The following is a 24,082-nucleotide window of genomic DNA, read 5'->3' on the forward strand; positions in this document are numbered from 1 at the left end:
GGGTGAAGAAATGTGATTCCTATGAAGTAATTAGGTGCCATCCTGATACATTTGACATATTCGGTTATGTGACCGGTAATCCTTACTATATAAAGCGGCCTAACAATGAGGTTATCAGCTTAATGAGTGATGAGGTCAATGGGTCACAATTGTGGAGTTTATAGGTCTCAGATCAAAAATGTACACATACTACAATGAGTCAGGCTGTGTGGTATACTGCCACAAGAACTCTTATGGTTGACAGTCATCTGGTGTTCCTTGATGATGATGCAGGGATGATGCTCCCCATGTGGTGCATCAGATGCCTGTTCAACCTAGAGGGCATGTGGTCTGTACTGTGGAGCAGCTGAAGGTCAGTCTGTTGTGCCATGACTACAAGTGGGTCATTTGTGAGAATGGTTTTGAGTCCCTATTGCAGTTGCATTATTTGTGTGTAATAGTATATAAGTTTGCGTGAATTGTACCTACTGTATGTGCATGTGACAACTGCATATACCATACAGTTTTATCGTTTTGTTGCTATTAACCATTCACGTCAATACATTTTCATAGTGTCGTATATCCAGAATGTCACTCAAAGGGGTTTATACAGTCTGAACTTTATTAACTGTAAGAAAAATGAAAACTATGAATTGTTAAGTGACATAGCTGTTCGCAGCGTAGTGATGCTGTTTTACTGTTGAAGATGTTCAAAATGCTCCCCATCAACAATACAACGTCTGCAGTGCAGCAGAACAGATCGATACACACATGTGTTATGGTTGCCATTGGAATAGATTCACAGGAAGACACAATCACCACTGTCATGTCGGCCTGCGTACGCAGCTTTGTGGCGCAGACAGTGTCCTTCAGAGTTTTCCATAGAAAGAAGTTTAATGGCATTGTATGAGGAGACCTGAATGGAAACTCATCACTTCCATGTCATCCTATCCACTTTTCAACAATGTTTAATCCATCGATTGCCGCATGGCATGATGGTAATCTGATGGTGCATCATCCTTCGATAAAGAACTGCCCTATGAATCATGTGACAGACATATCACACCACAGTGATAACCCTGGAACAGCTCATTCTTCTGTAACATGGAGATTGGCTTTTGTCCAGTACACACAGTTATGGTTATTGATAGTTCCATTCAGTTTAAACGTCACCTCATCAGGCGAAACAATAACATCAGACAATTGTTCATTATTGCAAATCCATTCTCTAAATTCGACATGCCTATCTGAACTGCCTCATTTATCATGGAAAGCAACCTGGGGATGTAGGGTTTACAGTTTACTTGCTTTAAAATGCGGTGAACACTTGATTTATTTACACCTTATTCACGTACAGTTTGCCAGCTTGTACCAATGCATTCAGCCCTCTTTCGTCCGCTACTGATTTCTTCCTGACACACAGTCTCTTCTTTAGAAGATTCACACTTCTTTCCCTCACAGATTTGTCACTTAATTTTGTTTCGGTTACACATGACGGTGGCGCAGTATTGAATGCCTGCCATCATCTCTATACTCCTTACATTTTGTCACATTTTCAGTAACACTTTAAGACCCACTTTCTGTACTCCAAGGATAAGTTTCCAGTCATATTGTTATTTATGTGTAGTTACTAAAAGTTGAAAATAGACGAAAGAAGAACAAATGAATGACAACGCACACTAGTCACAAGAGCACCATATGATCACAACCAAATCAGTTTATCATTAATGCCTCCTTAGTTATTAAAGGTAAAACAATGTAAAGCCCTTTGTGGGACACCTTGTATTTTTCCCTACGTAAAGCCTCATAACTGAACGGTATAGTTTTGACAAATAAAAGACCAATAACAATAGTAAAAAATGTGCAATGACAACTGTAATAAAGTGCAACAAATAAGTGCAATTTACTGTAAAACAGTGAAAAGAAATCTTCTAAGTCTTTCATGGGAAACTTTTATCAGAATGTGTCTATACAAACATGGTATATGAACATCCAGTCAATGAACTAAATAATTTGTTACCATTTATAATTACCACAATAACTTAAAAGTTAGTGTTATTATAATCTGTAGCAACTAAAATGTATATTCTCCATGCAGTAGGAGTGGTGGCAAACAAGTTAAAACATGTAGCAGTTTGCTTAATGTGGCTTGCTAACGAACAACTGCAAATATGCACTAATTCAGCACCCATATCTGGCATTGTTTTAAAATATAGCACATTCAGGCCAATTACGTTTTTCGAATTTCCCAGTATTTTTATGTAGGACAATGGCTTATAACGTTATGGAGGAGTAATCCCTTTGTCTGTGTCGTGGTGTGCTAAACAGCTCACCCCTATAGGACACTGTGATAATAAATCATGGTACCAGGAGCAGGTGTTATAAATCAAGCTCTATTGCATCGTCCATGGCTCGCAGGGAAGGAGGGGGAGGAAAGGAGAGGAGACATAGAGAAGGGGGTAATAACCATTCTTTTGTTTGCCCTAGATGCAGCCATATTGTGACTCACAAGGGCAAGGGGAGGGGATGATTAATCTTTCCTTTGCTCTGAATGACACATAGGGTTATTTTGGATAATGTTTTTGTCTGTGTTGGAATATACCTAGACGCACTACTGATACATGGTCAAAGAGCTGTTGTTATGAATAGGAGAACTAGATCTTTTTAAGGATAAATAGAAATAAATGATGCCCCTGTCTAAACAATATCTCGATCGATTCAGAAACTACTCTGGATACATCACAAATGTTAGATGTCAAAACGCCAAAAAGCCATCTTATTAGAGGTCAGAAAGGAAAAGTCAAATTAACAACACTGTAATATACTCTGCTCTGCAAAACTTGAGTATGAGCTAGAAAGAGCAACACAACATATCAATTATTTGGTGGAAATGAAAAGAAAAGTACTCGGTAGAAATGTATGAAAGTGCAGGAGCGTGCTGTCAGAAGTCTCCCCATGCCGTCAGGAGTCTCCCAGTCGTTCACAAAAGGTGGACGGCACATGATGTGAGTTCAGCTGACTATAGCGTCACAACTCAAGCCAGATGAAGGAATCAGGAAAGACAGTGCGTGTTAATCAGCCAGCCATTCTTTACAACATGGCATGGAGATATCGTTAGGATGATTCTCATAGGGACGAATCACCAGAAAACTGGAAGAAGGATGAAGTGTGACGAGTGTAGCCCAGGATTTTGGTATTGCTCATATCATTGTTTTACGTGTATGGGAACTGTTCTGAACCACTGGCACTGTTGCCAAAAGGAGAGGAGGCCATCAACTATGAGCAACTACAGCAACAGATTGTGCAACAGGCAAGAAGATGGAAGATATCCATGTCAAATAGCAAGTGCAATTGCAACGACATTTAACAGGACCGCAATAGCACACAGCCTAACATTCCTCAATGGCACAGCGACTGCTTGGGACTGGTCTCTTTGCCCAACGACCAGTACTACATGCTCTGTTGACATTTTCGCCACCATTTCCGAGCGCCAAGAGCATAGGGACTGGACCAATGAGCACAGGGCCATGTTACCTTCTTGGAGGAGATCAGGTTCTGGACAAGCCATCATATAGCAAAGGGTGAGAACATATAACGCACCCAGGACACAGTACACTCACCAATCCACATTATTGTGACACTGTACTCCTTTCCCTTCTTTTCAGGGGTGTCTTCAGGCCTGACTTTATTTTTATGGATAACAATGTGCAACCGACTCTGAGGGCGCAGGTGGCGGAGCTCTTGGAATGAGAGGATATTCGGCAAATGGCTCTGATTGCCAATTACGTCAACTTAAATATCATCTGAAGATTAGATGGGTAGATCACATAACTAATGAGGAGGTATTGAATAGAATTGGGGAGAAGAGGAGTTTGTGGCACAACTTGACTAGAAGAAGGGATCGGTTGGTACGACATGTTCTGAGGCATCAAGGGATCACCAATTTAGTACTGGAGGGCAGCGTGGAGGGTAAAAATCGTAGAGGGAGACCAAGAGATGAATACACTAAGCAGATTCAGAAGGATGTAGGCTGGAGTAGGTACTGGGAGATGAAGAAGCTTGCACAGGATAGAGTAGCATGGAGAGCTGCACCAAACCAGTCTCAGGACTGAAGACCACAACAACAACAACAACAACAACAACAAATATCATCTAGCATGTGTGCGATGCGTTGGGGGACGTATTGCAGCACGTCCACTTACACCATCCAACCGTGCTGGTGGAGGAATGGAACGCCCCACTCCAAGAACATTTTAACAAATTGTGTACAGAATGGGAGCACGTTGCACAGCTAGCAATGGGCGTCCATGGTTATCACACATTCTAGTAAGACGCATACCCTGCCTTTTGCAACGTTCAGGGGACCATCATAAATCACGGTGACTTCAGTGCAATTATTATGTCTGAATGAAAGTGTCATTTCTGTTTATCTCATTTGGTATTTCTTTCAGGTGTCTTCTGTACAATACCTTAATAGTTCTGTCTGTGTATGGCCCAAGTTTCAACGAGCTATGTCGTTTGACAGTGACACATCATGCAAAAGTTACTTTCATCCTATATATATCATCAAAATATGCCATCAGTAGTAAATCATCATGTCGAAAGAGAAAAAGCACAAGCTGGGGATATGGACTTATAGTTTTCAAACCAATCATCAAGGCATTCGTGTTAAGCAGTACAGTGGGAGCATAGTAAATTTAAATCTCGTTTGTCGTAAGGCCATTTGATTGTATGTCGAACGAGGAAAGAAGTTTAAAAGAATGACTTAAACATGACAAACTCACTGACATGATTAGCGTTAAACAAACAGACTGATATTTACAAAAAAATCGTTCTTGGTACACAGCGATCGTGTAGCGGTGTAACTGAAGGTCTACAGAAGTGAGTTTATGTGGTGAATAGTTGCACAAAAATCATAGATGAAATCGGTAATATTCTCACAAACATCTAAATTCCTAAGGGTCGACTGACTGGAAATCCCGCAAGAGGGCTGAATCGCTTGATTAAATTTCTTTCAGTTGGCTTCTACTTCTGCGACTTGCATGTCCTTGACCTAACCCATTAAACCTACCTGACAAAGGGTACTTACAGTTTAACATGGGTCGTTCCTGGCATATCTCCACATTACTGAGAAGTGAAAGCTAGCAAAAAGGCAAACTAAAAAAATCTGTAGTCTGACCAGGATTCTATTCTGCCACCTTAGGGATTCCAGTCATGCACTTTACCACTTTTTTCCCCTTCCTTCTCTACCTGTTTCTTCGTCGTATTTCTTCCTCAGTTCTGTGTTGCTGTCACACTACATTTAACAAATTCAAAGGATGACAACTCTCTTTACAGAGAGTGGCTATTACACTGACTGAACATGCTGAGCTATGTGCTAGTCCATAGACCAACAAGCCTGACATTCGCAAGGGTAACTGAAAATACATCGCCTCTTATTCATCAAGTAGTTACAAATGTAGAATATAATACTGTAATCTACCTTAAGAGATCTTGGACTCTGATCATGTTGGCAAAATATGAGGGACAATCAGTAAGTAATGCAACACTTTTTTTCTAAAAGTGGGTTGATTTTATTCGGGATTCCACTACACCATATTATTCCCCACTCTTTTCGCGACAAAACCCTATTTTTCAACACAATCTCCGTTCAATGTGACGGCCTTACACTAACGTACTGGGAGGACTTGTATGCCCACATAGCACAACTCTACTGGTCGACTTTGGAGCCAACGTCTTGCTGCATCAATAACCTCCTACTCTTCTACATACTGCTTCCTGCAGAGTACATCCTTCGGTGTGCCAAACAGATGGAAGTAGGAAGATGCTAGATCCAGGCTGTAGGGTGGAAGAGGAAGAACAGTTCAGTGAAATTTTGTGAGCTGCTCCTAGGTACACAGACTTGTGTGAGGCCTTGTCTTGTCATGCAGAAGGAGAAGTTTGTTTGCAATTTTGCGATGATGAATACAATGAAGTCGTTTCCCCAATTTCCTGCGGGTAGCACAATGCACTTCTGAGTTGATCATTGTGCTGTTAGGGGGGAACAACAAACGCTTTGAGAGTCCTAAAAGACCATTGCCATGACTTTACTGGCTGTGGGTGTGGCTCTGAACTTTTTCTTGGAGGAGAGGTGGTGTGGTGCCACTCCATGGACTGCTGTTCTGTTTATGGATTGAAGCGATGAACCCATGTTTCATCAGTAGTGCAGCAAGTGGCTTTCTGGGGCAGCTTGCATTGTTGTCAAATTTATTCAAGATGGTGGATAGAAGATGCTGGCTGCAGATGGCAGTGTTGCACTGACTTCATGGTGGGAAATTCAAATTTTGACAGAAAAACAGGACAGTTGAGCTACTTCCACTTACGAAAATCCCCTCACCACTCCCCCACTCATATGACGTCACCCGCACCCCTCTGCCCTCTAGAATTAGCAGGAAATTCAAACTTATTGGCAAGAAATATGTCAATTAGGCTACTTCCACTAAGGTAAGTCTCCCATTCCTACAACCTCACCAGTCCCCCTTCACCCCATTCCCCAATTGTGAACTGGTGGGAAAAGACTCAGCCTATGCTGAGCTGCAGGAGAGGAATGACAAAAAGTGTTTATTAATTTATTTTTGTGGGAAAATTTGTTCTTGGTGGTGTTATCCTCCTAGAGGGTTGCCCTAAGCGCCCCACTGCCCTCTGCACCCACTTTCCACTTCTTTCCATGTATTCTAAAATTGCTTGAAAATGTAGAACAGTTGTCAACACCTAGTACAACTGCTGTATTTTTCTGTGTGTGTGCCTTTATAAGTTTCATGTGTGGATTTGCTTCTGAATTTCTTTATACTCTACATGGTTGTAATTTCCTCCTGTAAGTTAGTGTACTATTTCACACATTGTGATAGCTCTCTACCTAATCTTTGATAGTTGGGACTAGTCAGACTTCTATGGAACAGTGCTGACAGAACATGATGGGAATTTGAGAGAGTTAGTCGGTGTCTGTAACTTGGCTGGGGTATCAGTTCTGGCAAATGCTATTGTGCAAAAACATACATAACATAAATAAAGGGTGTAAGGGCTTTTTAACTATAATTAAGCCCTTTGTTTCTCAATAAATATGTGATAACGACGACGTGGAGGGAGGGTTTTGCTACTGGGAAGCTATGGTAGGCCATTCGAAACTACACCAGATGGTATGAGTGTACACACAGCATAATTTTTCGGACACTATACACCTACACTCCTGGAAATTGAAATAAGAACACCGTGAATTCATTGTCCCAGGAAGGGGAAACTTTATTGACACATTCCTGGGGTCAGATACATCACATGATCACACTGACAGAACCACAGGCACATAGACACAGGCAACAGAGAATGCACAATGTCGGCACTAGTACAGTGTATATCCACCTTTCGCAGCAATGCAGGCTGCTATTCTCCCATGGAGACGATCGTAGAGATGCTGGATGTAGTCCTGTGGAACGGCTTGCCATGCCATTTCCACCTGGTGCCTCAGTTGGACCAGCGTTCGTGCTGGACGTGCAGACCGCGTGAGACGACGCTTCATCCAGTCCCAAACATGCTCAATGGGGGACAGATCCGGAGATCTTGCTGGCCAGGGTAGTTGACTTACACCTTCTAGAGCACGTTGGGTGGCACGGGATACATGCGGACGTGCATTGTCCTGTTGGAACAGCAAGTTCCCTTGCCGGTCTAGGAATGGTAGAACGATGGGTTCGATGACGGTTTGGATGTACCGTGCACTATTCAGTGTCCCCTCGACGATCACCAGTGGTGTACGGCCAGCGTAGGAGATCGCTCCCCACACCATGATGCCGGGTGTTGGCCCTGTGTGCCTCGGTCGTATGCAGTCCTGATTGTGGCGCTCACCTGCACGGCGCCAAACACGCATACGACCATCATTGGCACCAAGGCAGAAGCGACTCTCATCGCTGAAGACGACACGTCTCCATTCGTCCCTCCATTCACGCCTGTCGCGACACCACTGGAGGCGGGCTGCACGATGTTGGGGCGTGAGCGGAAGACGGCCTAACGGTGTGCGGGACCGTAGCCCAGCTTCATGGAGACGGTTGCGAATGGTCCTTGCCGATACCCCAGGAGCAACAGTGTCCCTAATTTGCTGGGATGTGGCGGTGCGGTCCCCTACGGCACTGCGTAGGATCCTACGGTCTTGGCGTGCATCCGTGCGTCGCTACGGTCCGGTCCCAGGTCGACGGGCACGTGCACCTTCCGCCGACCACTGGCGACAACATCGATGTACTGTGGAGACCTCACGCCCCACGTGTTGAGCAATTCGGCGGTACGTCCACCCGGCCTCCCGCATGCCCACTATACGCCCTCGCTCAAAGTCCGTCAACTGCACATACGGTTCACGTCCACACTCTCGCGGCATGCTACCAGTGTTAAAGACTGCGATGGAGCTCCGTATGCCACGGCAAACTGGCTGACACTGACGGCGGCGGTGCACAAATGCTGCGCAGCTAGCGCCATTCGACCTCAGAAGTTAAGTCGCATAGTGCTCAGAGCCATTTGAATCATTTTGTCGGGAATTTTATGCTGTTGGAACATAGAGTTACGGTGATTAGTGTTCCAACACATCACCAGGTGTGTGTGGGAAGTGATCAGGCTGCTATTCATGTAAAAAATTACGAATGTCTAGCCTTGAGGGAAGGAAAGCGAATTGTGATTTGAACGCATTGGGGAATATATCCGACTATAACGGGTGATAGATTCATTTTGTAAACAGCTGCACAATATAGCAGTGCAAGGGTTCAACTGGATCTGCTATATTGTACAAACAGGGCAGGCAATATGGCTGTAATAAAATGGATACACAAAACGTCCCCTCATCGGCTCCCCTAAGCAGAGCCTCACATGTTTTTGGTCACACTATAGACTGCGATGTTCATTACAGTACACCAACCCAAATTGGTGATCTCTTTCCAACTCTTTCGTTCACAGGAGCGCTGTTGATTATCACACAGTGCCTGGCGCCTCTCCTTTACAACACTTGTTTGAGAGAGTCTTGGTAGGATGCAGCACCTTCTGGAAGTGCTGACTGAAAATACCTGCAGTCTATTCTCGAATCTCAATGGCTGGAGGATTGAAATGTCAAGCAATTTCCTGGCAGTGAGGAGAATGGACACACTAAGCCTATGTTAGTGGGGACATAGCACAATTTTTTTGGACGCTGTACGCATATAAAAGATAATTGCGCTGCTTTTCTGAAATGTGTATGTGTTGGAGTGTAAAGTGACTGCGTTCAGTGTTCCGACATGCGCAGAGAAAATGATGTGGGTGGGACTATGTTTCGTCATAAGTGAGGTATAGAGTTGACGTGGAAAACTGCGATTTCAACGAATCGATACCCATAAAGGGTATGAGAGATTTTACGTGTAAAATTACGTGCAGTCATAAGAAGGATATAGATTTACATGGGAAACTGATATTTCCAGAGCCAAATCGTCAAGAGGAGATATTTCTGATATTTCGCTTTCGTTCATTGTTACATGTCACGAGATTGGCGCTATGATCATAATATTTAATTGTAATTACACTGACAAATATGTAGCTGGTTTCCTAGGACGACTCTGCCAGTCGTCCGGGCATGTCGCGGAGGTAGCTGGTGACCAGTACGCACGCCCACTTCCGGCTTAAAGTGCGAGCCGCTGCTTAGCCTCTTGAGCTGAACAGGTGAGATCTGAGCGAGCAGTTGACCTAACCATGCCGCCCTCTGGACGGGTGAATAGCGAAATAATACCCAGTATGTGTTGTGAGGCCTTCGCGATCGCGTGTGTTGCGTGTATTCTCCGATCTTTTGTGTAAATTTGAAAGTATTCCACATGGCGAGAGTTTTCTTTGGACAATTATTCTCCTCGATGTAAATTGATCAGTTGATTGCTTAGCGGTCGTGGTAACGGTCTCTCTGGCCTCTGAGCATCTGGTATGGCCAGCGTGTGATGAGGAAGGAGTGTTTCCAGGAAACCATGATATTCAAACTTTGAACGAAAGTTCTAGAAACCCTTGCTCGACTGAGAGGTGGTGTGATCCATGACGTCACACTTCTTTGTTGGGGCAAGAGACTGCAGTGAGACACGTCATTATATGTCTCTCTCCCTTTGTGTCTTTTGTCCGGCAGCTCCGAGAGTTCCCACAGAATACTGACCAATTGTGAGGTATACTACCATTCTAGACATTTCCTGCCTTTATTTGGTTGAGAGAACATCGATTGTGATGTGTTATTTGCATCGAGATGCTGAATCGCACAATAACCCTGGGTTCGGTGTGGGGCAGCGGTGGGGTGGGTGGTCTGCTGTGGCCTGTTCTGAGGTTGTGAACCACTGAGGGCTATGGCAGGACGAAGCCTGTCCATTGTTTCTAGATCCCCAGTTCAATACACACACACAATCTCCGACTCCAGCAGTGAAAATAAACTAGACCCACCCAGCGTTTCACAAAAGTGATGAACACCACAGTAGCTGTAGGACCCTGAAATTTTTTTCTCTCTGACAGTGCCTCCAAACAAACAGCTGAAACTCAAGAAGTGGGCAGAACAGCAGAAAGAGGGGCTGGTTGTAGGAGAGTTTCGAGCACCCTTCTTCTGGTATTGTACGCTAGGGTAGTCCACCTTCAAACTTTGAGGCGAAAATACACAGGCATGATCAGAAAAAGTGGAAGCAGAGCTTGGGAGAAAGTGCAAGGACAGGGCATCGGAGTGTAGAGGACAATCCACCAGCACGATAACACCACCAAGAACACATTTCCCACCAGAATAAATAAATAAATGTCATATGCCCTTCCTCTCCTGCATCCCAGCATGGACTGAGTCTTTTCCTGCCAATTTGCCAATTCATAAGAGGGGGAGGGAGTGGAGGTGGCGGGTGACATCATAGGAGTGGGATACTTAGGTTACTGAATCTATCCCAACTGACCCTTATTCCATCAAAAAATTTGAATTTCCTGCTATTTCTAGTGGCTGGAGGGGGAGTTAGGTAAGTGGAGATAGCCCAATTGCCTATTTCCCAGGCAAAATTTTAATTTCTCACCATGACATCAGTGCAATGTTGCCACATCTACAGTTACCCTCTTGGATCCGCCATCTTGAATTAATTTGGCAACAATGCAATTTGTCCCAGAAACCCCTTGTCCCACTACTTGTATCACATGTGATGAAGACTCGAAAAATTTTCTCGATCAGCCTTGTAATGCTCAAGTAATTACACACAGATGGCCTTCATTGCTCTTTATGGTCTTCTGTTAGGTGGTGAGGAACACAGCAGGCGCCCATCTTTGAGTAGCCCAACTTGTGGACGAGTGTGTCAGCTCTACCAACAGAGGTGTCCATTTGAGTAGTGAGGTGTTTGATTGTGATCCATTGTGCACCATGAATGAGAGTGACCGCACGTTCCAACGTTGCAGAAGTCACAGCTGCATGCTGACAGCTCGCGTGTGGGAAATCGAACAAGTTTGTACAATTTTGTTGCGATGGTGACCGATGCCTCGTCCAATGATGCACCGTGCTTTTGTTTACTACCAGGTTTCCGTAGACATTCTGCAGGCACTTATGAATAATATCTGCGATACTCTAGTTTTCCGCCAAAAGAACTCAATAATGGTTCTCTGTTCGGAATACATCTCAATTACAGACACCATTTTGAAAGTTACGTGTAGCACCGCGATCCATCGGAATTTCATGAAACTGTAGGGGTCGAATCGGGAATATTCCACGATGTCCCACAACAAATTTTGCATTTATCAACCAAAAATAGCCAAGAAAAAAGTGTTGTACTACTTTTTGAACGCCCTCGTAACAAAACAGCCTTAAGAACGTCTATTAAACTACAAAATCTGCAAAAGAGCAATTTCAAAACACAAAATTAAAGTAATATTCAAGAGTTTTCAGATATGTTCTTAAAGCAAAGCTGGGAGAAGCTCATACATCAAACAATACGGATTCAAAATTCCTCTTAACTACTTAAATTTAATTTTGAGGAGATCTGAAAAACTATACACATCAGTAGCAAAGACCAATAAAAATAAGCACATAACTGCGTGCATTCGAAACTATTTCGGTGACTTAAAATAAAGCGTATTCAATCAAAATTCCCAAACTCTTTTGTCTGCTACAAATAGATACACGGAAAAGTCATGAAATCAAATAATAATACGATACCATCAAGTCACAGAAGTCTTTGCCAACTGGAAAGTACTAGAGACGGAATGCAGCGCGCGTTTCTCTAAGAAGAGATGTAATGGCTTGTTTTCTCGCATGTTTGCACTGGTGAATACCAGCAAGACGAAGCTGTCAGCGGACAGTTATAACAATTACTGAAAATGAAGTTTCCTGCCTACTTCTGTAGCTTATATCAATGAATTCCAGACACTGGTATCTAAAATGACTCGATTGACGGTTAGTAAATTATTCCGCTTTTTTGTCGAAAGGAAGACATATTTGCAGTACCACTGAGACGCCAGTTCTTCTGCAATGCGAATGATTACGGGACCGCATTCCCAAAACTCAGACGTAAAACTTCAGGAAATCTCTCAGTGCTGTTCTAGGCGCTACAGTCTGGAACCGCGCGACCGCTGCGGTCGCAGGTTTGAATCCTGCCTCGGGCATGGATGTGTGCGATGTCCTTAGGTTAGTTAGGTTTAAGTAGTTCTAAGTTCTAGGGGACTGATGACCTCAGAAGTTAAGTCCCATAGTGCTCAGAGCCATTTGAACCAATCAGTGCTGTTCTGGAAGTAAAGAGGGCGGAGGGCTCGCTCTTACTGCAAATTCGAGCAGGAATAACGCCAGTTGTCGCCAACAACTGACCATAACTATACAGTGTGCCCAGCAGCGTGTTAATTTGCGAAGCAGATGGTAGCCAGATGTAATTCATGTTAGTAGAGTTTAGAAAAGACCGTTAGATTGTCCAACCCGCGATGGGGTGTCGCGTGCTTGGCTTCACTGTACTCAGTGTGTGGCTGGCGCTGTAAACTGCAGTTGTACAATGAAGCTCCAAAGAAACTGGTAGGCGTGCGTATTCAAATACAGAGATATGAAAACAGGCAGAATACGGTGCTCCGGTCAGCAACGCCTATATAAGACAACAAGTGTCTGGCGCTGTTGTTAGATCGATTACTGCTGCTACAGTGACAGGTCATCAAGATTTAAGTGAGTTTGGACGTAGTGTTATAATCGGTGCACGTGCGATGGGACACAGCTCTCCGAGGTACGATGAAGTGGGGATTTTCCCGTACAACCATTTCTCGAGGATACCGTAAGTATCAGGAATCCGGTAAAACATCAAATCTTAGACATCACTGCGGCTGGAAAAAGATCCCCCAAGAAGGGGAGAAAGAAGTACAACCCGACCGCAAATTGCTGCGTGCGAACCGTTCAACGAAACATCATCGATCTGGGTTTTCGGAGCCGAATGCCCACTCGTGTACCCTTGATGACTACACAACACAAAGCTTTACGCCTCGCCTGGGCACGTCAACACCGACATTGGACTGTTGATGATTGGCAACCTGTTGCCTGGTCGGACAAGTCTCGTTTCAAATTGTATAGAGTGGATGGACGTGTACGGGTATGGAGATAACATCATGAATCCATGGACCTTGCTTCTCAGCAGGAGACTTTTCAATCTGGTGGAGGCTCTGTAATGGTGTGAGGCGTGTATAGTTGGAGTAATAAGGGATCTATGATACATCTAGATACGTCTTTGACAGGAGACACGTACGTACGCATCCTGTCTGGTCACCTGCATCTACTCAAGTCCACTGTGCATTCCGACGGACGTGGGCAATTCCAACAGGACAATGCGACACCACATACGTCCAGAATTGCTACAGAGGGGCTCTAGGAATACTCTTCTGAGTTTAAACACTTCTACTGACCACCAAAGTCCTCAGGCTTGAACATTATTGAGCGTATCTGGGATGCCTTTCAACGTGCTGCTCAGATGCTCAGAAGAGATCTCCACCCCCTCGTATTCTTACGAATTTATTGACAGCGCTGCAGGTTTCATGGTGTGAATTTCCTCCAGGCAGTAGTCGAGTCCATGGCACGTCGCATTGCGGCACTTCTGCGTGCTCGCGGGGCTCCTACAAGATATTACACAGGTGCAACAGTTTCTTTGGCTCTTCCGTGTATTTGACGCCTGCCAGCATATTTTAGTATGTAAACTATACCCAAGGATTGTGTGGCTTTCAATTATTTGCTTCCCCCGCGGATTTTGACGATGTAGGTTTTTCCTCTTTTATACTCTACCGACACCGCGAATTGCGTTTTAATTTATATTACTTTCATTCTACAGTGTTTTGTACTCATAGGTTTCATCCTACCATACGTGGATTATCATGGGCTGTCCGGGCTCGTCTTTGACAGTATTTCGGAGATGTTTTACTGACCACGCATGGTTCGGATCGCATGCCCATCTGCCGTTTCATCCAAGGTTTTTCCCGAGGAGTGACATACTTTTATGTGCACTTGCATCTTGGAAGTCATGGCACATGAAGTATTAGCTTTCAGAGTATATCGCTTTATTGTCGAACAGTGGAAACAAAATAAACAGCTATTTCGAATTTGGACTTTCACTCACAGTACTACAGAGTACTTCACCATCTGTGATTCTAAATTGTTTGATTGTCCTTCACATTACATATTTTTCTTTTTGGTGGCCACATGTAAACAGGATGTTGCGACAGACAACACAGTCTTTCCAAAATGTAGGACAAAGAATTAGAATTTAGTGTCCCGTCGACAACGAGGCCTGAAGAAAAGGAGCACAAGCTCGCATTGGACTGGGAAACTGGCTACGTCCTTTTTAAGAAACCATCTCGGAATTTGCCTTAAGAGGTTCAGGGAAATCGCAGATCACCTTGTTCAGCTGGTTAACACAGCATTATCATGCGATCCGTGTTGAAGATCATTTGTCTTTTGGTCGAGAAACAGTATAACCATCTTATGGCATTTGCAATTATTTATTATGTATATTCTGAGAGGTGGGTACAACGTAAGTTTATGTATGCAGCTGACGTTCGATCGCCCAATTTCGACTCGGTTCACTTAAAATGCACAGCTGGCAAAGACGCAGATGCAAGGGACTAATTTTGGGCTGCGCAAATCACGTAGCGTAATGTTGGTGTCTTCCGTGCTCTGTTTTTGCCCTTGCCTTCATCTTGATGTTTCATTTTCTCGACGCGCAGTTCACGGCCATCAGGCAGTTCAGTAAAACGAATTGTGTTGCTCAGCGACGTGGGTGGTCCAGAAGCGAACGAGGAGAAAAATCGTAGGCAAGTGCTGGATCAATATTTAGATTAATTGTGGAACCTGTTTTTCTGAAGGGGTACTATGGCTCACAGAACATTCATCACTATGATGTTAGTTCTAAAGTTACTTCCTAGGTGACTGTTCCGTCCTACTAACGATGCTTCTTATGCAATGCAGGCGACTGAGGAGTCCATTATAAAAGCCAACATCTGTGTAGGAAGACAGTTGATAGCGTAGGAAACACCATTCTACGATTTACCTATAGCTGAACTAAGAAATCCCCAACAACGTACCAGAAACTTATTTTTTATGAGGACCTAGAAAAGAAATTGGTATGTTGGTGGGTAGTGCAGCGTAAAAAATCAACAACTTTAGGGGAAAAGGGTTAATTTTTGAGATCTCATGAAAAGTACAGTAACAGTAAGATTTTATAAAACTGTTATTGTGGCAGTAAACTCAAGGACAAACACAAATACTCTGCTTTGTCGTTGCTTGATCCGTGGTAGAAGTTTATTAAAGAAGTTTTCGGTTAAGAAATCTATGTTACTGGAAACAGAGTTGGAAGGCTGACAGGGTTGCTCTTTCGGGCACCGGATACATAATGTCACCAACTCAACACTATATGACAAATCCGTAAATTTCGATATTCATTGTGCATTATAAATTACCAAAGCTGTTACGTTATCTGTACATCTAACAAAATAAAGATTTTTAAGGCACAGTACGGGATGGAGAAACATTGCAATCTTCTCAATGATAATCAATGGAAGTGAAAGAAACATTGATCTCAGCTTGATACTTAATCCGCAATTTATTTCACCTGCGGACTTCACGTCGTCGTGCGGTTTGTCTCTTGCGTAAGCTCAAAGTTAAAAAAAATGTTACCAGATTTGCCTCCCGTTGGCACTTGGCAATGTAACACAAATCGAGATCGTTATGCACTTGATACAACACTTTTTTCTATCTTTTAATGGTAAAGATGACCAGAGAACAAGACTTCTGGTCAGGTGAATACAGAGCTATAAATATAAATCAAACAGGAATAATGCAGGAGTGGGTTTAATAATGAATAAGAAAATAGGAATGCGGGTAAACTACTGTGAACAATATAGCGAACGCATTATGTAGCCAAGATGGACACGAAGCACATGCGTACCGCACTAGTACAAGTTTATATGTCAACTGATTCTGCAGATGATGAAGAGATTGAAGAAATGTATTATGAGATAAAAGAAATTATTCAGATACTTGAAGGAGACAAAATTTTAATTTTGATGAGGGCTGGAATTAGTTAGTAGGAAAAAGAAGAGAAGGAAAAATAGTAGGTGAATATAAACTGGGGAAAGCCGGCCGAAGTGGCCGTGCGGTTAAAGGCGCTGCAGCCTGGAACCGCAAGACCGCTACGGTCGCAGGTTCGAATCCTGCCTCGGGCATGGATGTTTGTGATGTCCTTAGGTTAGTTAGGTTTAACTAGTTCTAAGTTCTAGGGGACTAATGACCTCAGCAGATGAGTCCCATAGTGCTCAGAGCCATTTGAACCATTTTTTTAAACTGGGGAAAGGAATGAAAGAGGAAGCTGCCTGGAAGAATATTGCACGAAGCATGATTTAATCATCGCTAACACTTTGTTTAAGAATCATAAAAGAAGGCTCTATGAGTGGAAAATACCTGGAGTCACCGTAAGGATTCAAATTGACTATATAATGGCAACACAGAGATTTAGGAACCAATTTTTAAACTGTAAGTTATTTGCGTGGGCAGATGTGGACTCTGACCACAATTATTGGCTTTGAACTGTGTAGTACAACTGAGGAAATAGGAAAAAGTAGGAAATTAAGGAGGTGGAACCTGAAAGAACCAGAGGTTGCTGAGACTTTCAGAGGGGGCATTAGGTAACGGTTGACTAGAACAGGAGAAAGGAATATAGTAGAAGACGAATAGGTAGCTTTAAAAGATGAAATATTGCGACAGCAGAGGATCAATTAGGTAAAAAGGTAAGGTTTAATGGAAATCCTTGGATAACACAGGAGATATTGAATTTTTTAATAGAATCCTTGGATAACACAGGAGATATTGAATTTAACTGATGAAAGGAGAAAATTTAAAAATGCAGCGAATGAAGCAGGCGAAATGGCATGCAAAGTTCAAAAAATCAGATTGACAGGAAGTGGAAATGGCAGACAGGAATGGCTAGAGGACAAATGTAAGGACTCAGAAGCATATTTACTACAGACAATTAAAGAGGCAGTTGCGGAAAAGAGAAGCAGCTGTATGAATCTCAAGAGCTCAGATGGAAAACCAGTCCTAAACAATAGAGGGAAAGCTGAAAGATGGAAGGAGTATATAGAGGGTCTACGCAAAGGAGACGAACTTGAAGGCGATACTACAGAAATGGAAGAGGACGTAGATGAAGATGAAATGGGGGATATGATACTGAAAGAAGAATTTGATAGAAATCTGGAAGATCGAAGTCGAAACAAGGACCTAGGAGTAGACGACATTCGATCAGAACTGCTGGTAGCTTTGGAAAAGCAACAACAAGGCTAAAAGACACGTAAGGAGGAGAAACACTGGAGACAGATGCAGGAAAAAGAAACCTTGTAGTGACCAAGAATGTTTTCACTGTTTCCATAAGATCCATGTAGCCAATATCACAATGAAGATTACGGCGGTGTAAAAGAACTTCATACCAAATCAGTCACATATCTCTAAGATGACTCAAGCAATGAAGTAGCATTATCCATAAGTACTAGAGCACCAGTAACATTCTCTATTAGGGGGAGCCGGAGGTGGTCAAATCCAAAAAATTACGATTTTTTTTGCTACCGAAAATTAATTGGAACATACCTCTTTAATGTAAACTTTGAATTATTGTTCTACTCGCCCTAGAAGTGGAGTTATTACCATTTTCCCCCACGCCTGCAGAGGAAATGGGCGGCCGCTAAATGCATCTTACACCCTCTCGTGACTTCCTGGCGAACTGCTTGGGATTTTCTCGGCGTGTTACGCATACAGCGCCTTATGTTACGCATATAGCGAGTGTGCAAGGGTTGGCCATATTGTTTTCTGTAACAATATTACCCGTATTTCCTTACAGCTTACTCCTATTTTCCTCAGAATTTCGAACATCTTGCTCCATTTAATAGTGTCGTACACTTTTGCTCTGGTTACGATGCCACGTTTTAGTAACCGAGTATATAAGAAGAGGAAGAACGTAGGGAAAAGAAAATTAACACGAATACCAAGTTGCGATACTACAATGAATAAGAGCGCGGAACATCGTCTCTTTGTTATTTACCGTTTCGAATTAGTTCAGTGTTGCGCCTGTTGTTGGTAGTATTATACTTCTTGTGTAAAGCGGGTAATATGCGGTATGTACAAGAATCAGGAGGGAACAATAAAACCAATTTTTCATGACTTAGCACAGCCAGAATTGTTACACAAATGTCTACATGGAAAGACGCAGAATCCTAATGAGAGCGTAAACAATTTGATTTGGAAAGTGATTCCTAAAAGGGTGTTTGTTCAAATGGCTCTGAGCACTATGGGACTCAACTGCTGTGGTCATAAGTCCCCTAGAACTTAGAACTACTTAAACCTAACTAACCTAAGGACATCACACACATCCATGCCCGAGGCAGGATTCGAACCTGCGACCGTAGCAGTCGCACGGTTCCGGACTGCGCGCCTAGAACCGCGAGACCACCGCGGCCGGCTCCTAAAAGGGTGTTTGTAAGCATAAAAACACTGCACTTTGGCATTTACGATACAATAGCAACCTACAACCAAGGGAACAGTGTGAAGTGTGAAGTTCTGAAGGCATTAGGATTTACAGCTGGGGTGAACACTGTACGAGCACTAAGAAATACTGACAGAGAAAGGATAAGAGGAGCAGAAAGAAGAGAAAGGCATATGAAGTATGAAGGAACAACAGGCCAGAAAAGAAGACAGAAGAGGAAGCTTTTGGAGGATGAAGAAGAAGACCCTGATAATCCATCCTATAGTGCAGGAATGTATTGAGAAACTTTGATAGCCATTTCCCGTAAATTAGAATTTTTCGAATATAAGGAACATTTTCTCAAAATCCTCTCAAGCTAGAGAGATGAAATTTTTATACAGCACTCCTAGTGGTCAAACTTACGTTGTAACACAGCCATTTGGCAATATGTTCAGTAGTTTCATTTCAGTTTAATTATAAAGCAATTATTTGTAAAAAAATTTGGGTCATTAATAAAAAAAATAATTGGAAGGAAACTAGAAAAGATACTCCAAAATCCCTCTGTCATAACTGCAATACTAAACCACTCTATATGTAAAAAAAATTCAAATTTTTCTATTTGGTAGTTTATTCATAAATGTTCCTCAAACTTAGTGATTTTAACATGGGCAGCATAGGCACCTCCGGCTCCCCTTAAGCATTAGTCAAATTTCATCTATTATAAGGCTGTCCAATCTAAAGAGTTTCGCAAGGCCTTCTTCTATGTGATAAGGAACTTAAAAGCAAGGATTATTCAGACCACTTCACATCCAGAATTAGAGAACTCAGGGGTTTGGAAAAGCTACCCATGGCAAAACTCTTCTACCTGGTGTGCAAGATGTATGAGAGAGGTGAAATATCCTCAGACTTCAAGAAGAATTCCAAATAAAGCAGGTGCTGACAGGTCTGAATATTAACGAACTATCAGTTAAAAAAGTCATGATTACAGAAGAACGGAAAAACTGGTAGAAACGGACCTCGGGGAAGATCAATTTGTTTTCCGAAGAAATGTAGGAACACGCGAGGCAATACTCACCTTACAACTTGTCTTAGAAGATAGCTTTTGACAATGTTGACTGGAATACTTCCTTTCAAATTCTGAAGGTAGCACGAGTAAAATACAAGGAGCGAAATGATATTCACAACCTGTACAAAAACCAGACGGGAGTTATAAGAGTCGAGGGACGTGAAAGTGAAGCAATGGTTGAGAAGGGTGTGAGGCAGAGTTGTAGCCTGTCCCTGACGTTATTCAACCCGTATATTGAACAAGCAGTAAAGGAAACAAAAGAAAAATTTGGAGTAGGAATTAAAATCCATGGAGAAGAAATAAAATCTTTGAGGTTTTCCGATGACATCGTAATTCTGTTAGAGACATCAAAGGACCTGGAAGATCAGTTGAACGGAATGGACAGTGTTTTGAAAGGAGGGTATAAGATGAACATCAACAAAAGCAAAATGAGGGTAATGGAATGTGATAGAATTAAATCACATGATGCTGAGGGACTTAGATTAGGAAACGAGAAACTTAAAGTAGTTCAGGAATTTTGCTATTTGAGCAGCAGTACAACTGATGATGGCCATAGTAGAGATGATATACAATGAAGTTTGGCAATGGCAAGAAAAACATTTCTGAAGAACAAAAATTTATTAACATCGAATATAGATTTGTTAGGAAGTCTTTTCGAACGTATCGATCTGGAATATAGCCATGTATGGTTGGCTGTTTGGGGGGTGGGAACCAAATCCATCAGATTAGGGAAGGATGGGGAAGGAAGTCCTTCGTGCCCACTCAAAGGAACTATCCCGGCATTCGCCTGAAGCGATTTAAGGAAATCACGGAAAACGTGAACAAGACGACCGGACGCGGGTTTGAACCGTTCGTCCTCCCGCTTCGTGTCCATTGTGGTAACCACCGCGCCACCTCGCTCGGTTAGCTATATGTGGATGTGAAACGTGGAGGACAAACAGTTTAGGCAAAATGAGAATAGAAGCTTTCGAAATGAGGTGCTACAGTAGAATTTTGAAGATCTGACGGGTTGATCGCGTAACTAATGAGGAAGCGCTGAATGGAATTGGGGAGACACGGAATTTGTGGCAAAACTTGCCAAAAGAAGAGACCGGTCGATAGGACACATTCTGAGACATCAAGGGATCACCAATATCGTACTGGAGGGAAAGGGGGGGCGGGGGTTTAAATATCATAGAGGGAGACCAAGAGATGAATACAGTAGGTAGTTTCAGAAGGATGTAGGTTGCAGTAATTCTTCGCAGATGAACAGGCTCACAGAGGAAAGAGTAACATGGCTACAGCAACAACAAGGCTAAAAGACACGTAAGGAGGAGAAACACTGGAGACAGATGCAGAAAAAAAAACCTTGTAGTGACCAAGAATGTTTTCACTGTTTCCATAAGATCCACGTAGCCAATATCACAATGAAGATTACGGCGGTGTAAAAGAACTTCATGCCAAATCAGTCACATATCTCGAAGATGATTCAAGCAATGAAGTAGCATCGTCCATTAGTACTAGAGCACCAGTAACATTCTCTATTAAGCATTAGTCAAATTTCATCTATTATAAGGGTGTCCAATCTGCAGAGTTTCGCAAGCCCTTCTTCTATGTGATAAGGAACTTAAAAGCAAGGATTATTCAGACCACTTCACATCCAGAATTACAGAACTCAGGGGTTCTTTGCTGATAAGGGAGAACCAATCTTGACTGCTGTCTGTGTAGTATGAAATACGAGGTTCTAGAGAGGGAAACAATGTAAATTGTAGGGAACTATATTAAGGTCTTGGCAATTTCCTAAGTTTGTAGTTAGTGAAGTTCTTTGCCTAAAGGCAATCGACAGGCACAGTCGTTGGAGACGAATTTCTTTAATTCCACCCCTCCCCCATCCCTCCCCCTCCCAATTTGTATTCTCACTATTCCAGGGTGTGTTCAAGATCTGAGATTTTTCGCCTGTAACTCAGCAGAGCTTGCGTGAACAGGTCTGTTGTTAGCACCGAGATGTGTCCTGGACAGTTATTACGCTAAACATAATGAAAAAAGTATTCCATTTTGATTGCTGATGGAAGCCCAGGTTAAACCGACACTGGTTTTGCTAATGTAGAAAATTACTTTTTACATTTATTCCCATCGGATGTATATTTCGAGAATGCAAAATTAATCCAGAAGAAGCGAAATGTGTTTAATGATGCAAGATGAACTGTGCGTAAATTGGTACGCAGATTCATTTTTGTTTGTCATTGTGGAATATATGAAAGTAAGCGCAACTACGTGAAACTCACACACGCTTTTGTTTCGCTCTTCCTCGGCAAGATGGCAGTGCTGGTCGCGCACACGGCTGGTTGCTACGTCAGAGCCCTCATCAAGCAAAAGTAGAAACTAACCCACAGTTAGATGTATCTGTAGGAGCGTCAAAAGACTATTTCCCTTGCGATTTCTTAGTGAGTGTCTACGACACACGGTCGCAGATAATATGCATCTTTTATAGTCTTCATTTTAGAATTATTTTATTTTGTGAATAACAAAAACTCCTAGCTGTAAGTATGCACGATCGTAAGGGGAAACTGACAAGTTTCCTTTCCAGGTTTGCCTACAAAAATACTCCAGATCTTTAGCGATTTATGTTGATATTGTTGCTGTGTATAATTCAGAGGAGCTATTACATATCCAGCTTTGTTTATTTATATGCAAAGAACAAATTAAAATATTTGCCAAGTATAGATTCTACCCCACATGTCTGTAGTAGGACTTAGTTTCCTGAGGATGCGTTTCTCAGAAGCACGGTCAGGTATCACGAAACGACTGATACATACTCAGAGTATCTTCTTATTTTAATAGTTCAACTTTGAACACGACTCAACTAGGGTGGAGAGGCGTCTGATGGATACTCGAACCAAACGTCTTCTTTGCCGTCTGTATTCGGCCTGACACAGGCTCAATTTTTCTGCTGTTACAGAAAACGAATTACGCCACCGTACATCACATTTTCAGTGGGCTGCGCTATTTTGTTTTACACGGTAGTGCAGAAGTGCACGACCCGGAAATAAGTGGACGGAATTTTGATAACGGGGATATTTTCTTCACTAGTATTTACCACCTTTCGCAGTGTGTTTCAACGTCTTAGCAAAATTCCGGATTTCTCTTAGCATACGCTCTCAATTCGCTGCTGTATGGACTCCCACGCCTAACGGGAACATACTAATAATAAGAGGCATTATAATTTCAAGGGTACTTTTCTTAAAATACTATACTTATCGTTATAATCATACCCATCTCACCAGAGAAAACAGTAAATTCACTGCAGCTTTAGCAAAATGAGGGGAATAAGAAGCAAATTCCGTAAACGATTCTCCTGAAATACGAAAAAGAAAAGGAAGAAAGGAAAGGATCTCGAAACACACACGCATTTTTTTGCATATAACATGCAACCTGATTCCCAGAAACAATTTCTGAATCAATAATAAGTGTAAACGCGTAATTACCGCATCACCTCATGAACAGTTCCAGCTGTCAGAGGAACGTGGTCCACTACGTGAGAAACGAGGCCAAATTACACTGAGGTTATTCTTTTGCAGCCGATGCATCATAACTGTTCAGTCAACGGACTGTGTGGAAACCATCCGCCCGATCGACGTCAGTTTCTTTTAGTAACTTGAGTTACAAACACAAGTCATCCTGGACTTCTTTTTAATTGGGCCTACGGCTAACATAAAGAAGATTAGGAAGCACACGATGCAATATTCGCCATAACTGATAGAACTATAATAGCACACCCTGCTAATGTCCGAGACATGGCGCTGTTTTGTATCGCCGAATTTACAAATTTACAATCGCTTTCTATCAGACGGTATATAAAAAACGCGCAAAAATTATAGTTGCATTTTGCTTAACCATCTTTTAACACTAAAATATAAGTTATTAACTATACTCTTTCTTATTTGGGTTGAAAATGAGACAGCAGTCAGAAACTTTCTTAAGAGCGATAATAAAGACTTTTATATCACTAAATACGCGAAGAAAAACAACTTAATTTAATGTGCTTCGAACTAAAGTACAGTACTACGATACG

The sequence above is a fragment of the Schistocerca nitens genome, chromosome 1, assembly GCF_023898315.1.
Source record: "Schistocerca nitens isolate TAMUIC-IGC-003100 chromosome 1, iqSchNite1.1, whole genome shotgun sequence".
Lineage (NCBI taxonomy): Eukaryota > Metazoa > Arthropoda > Insecta > Orthoptera > Acrididae > Schistocerca > Schistocerca nitens.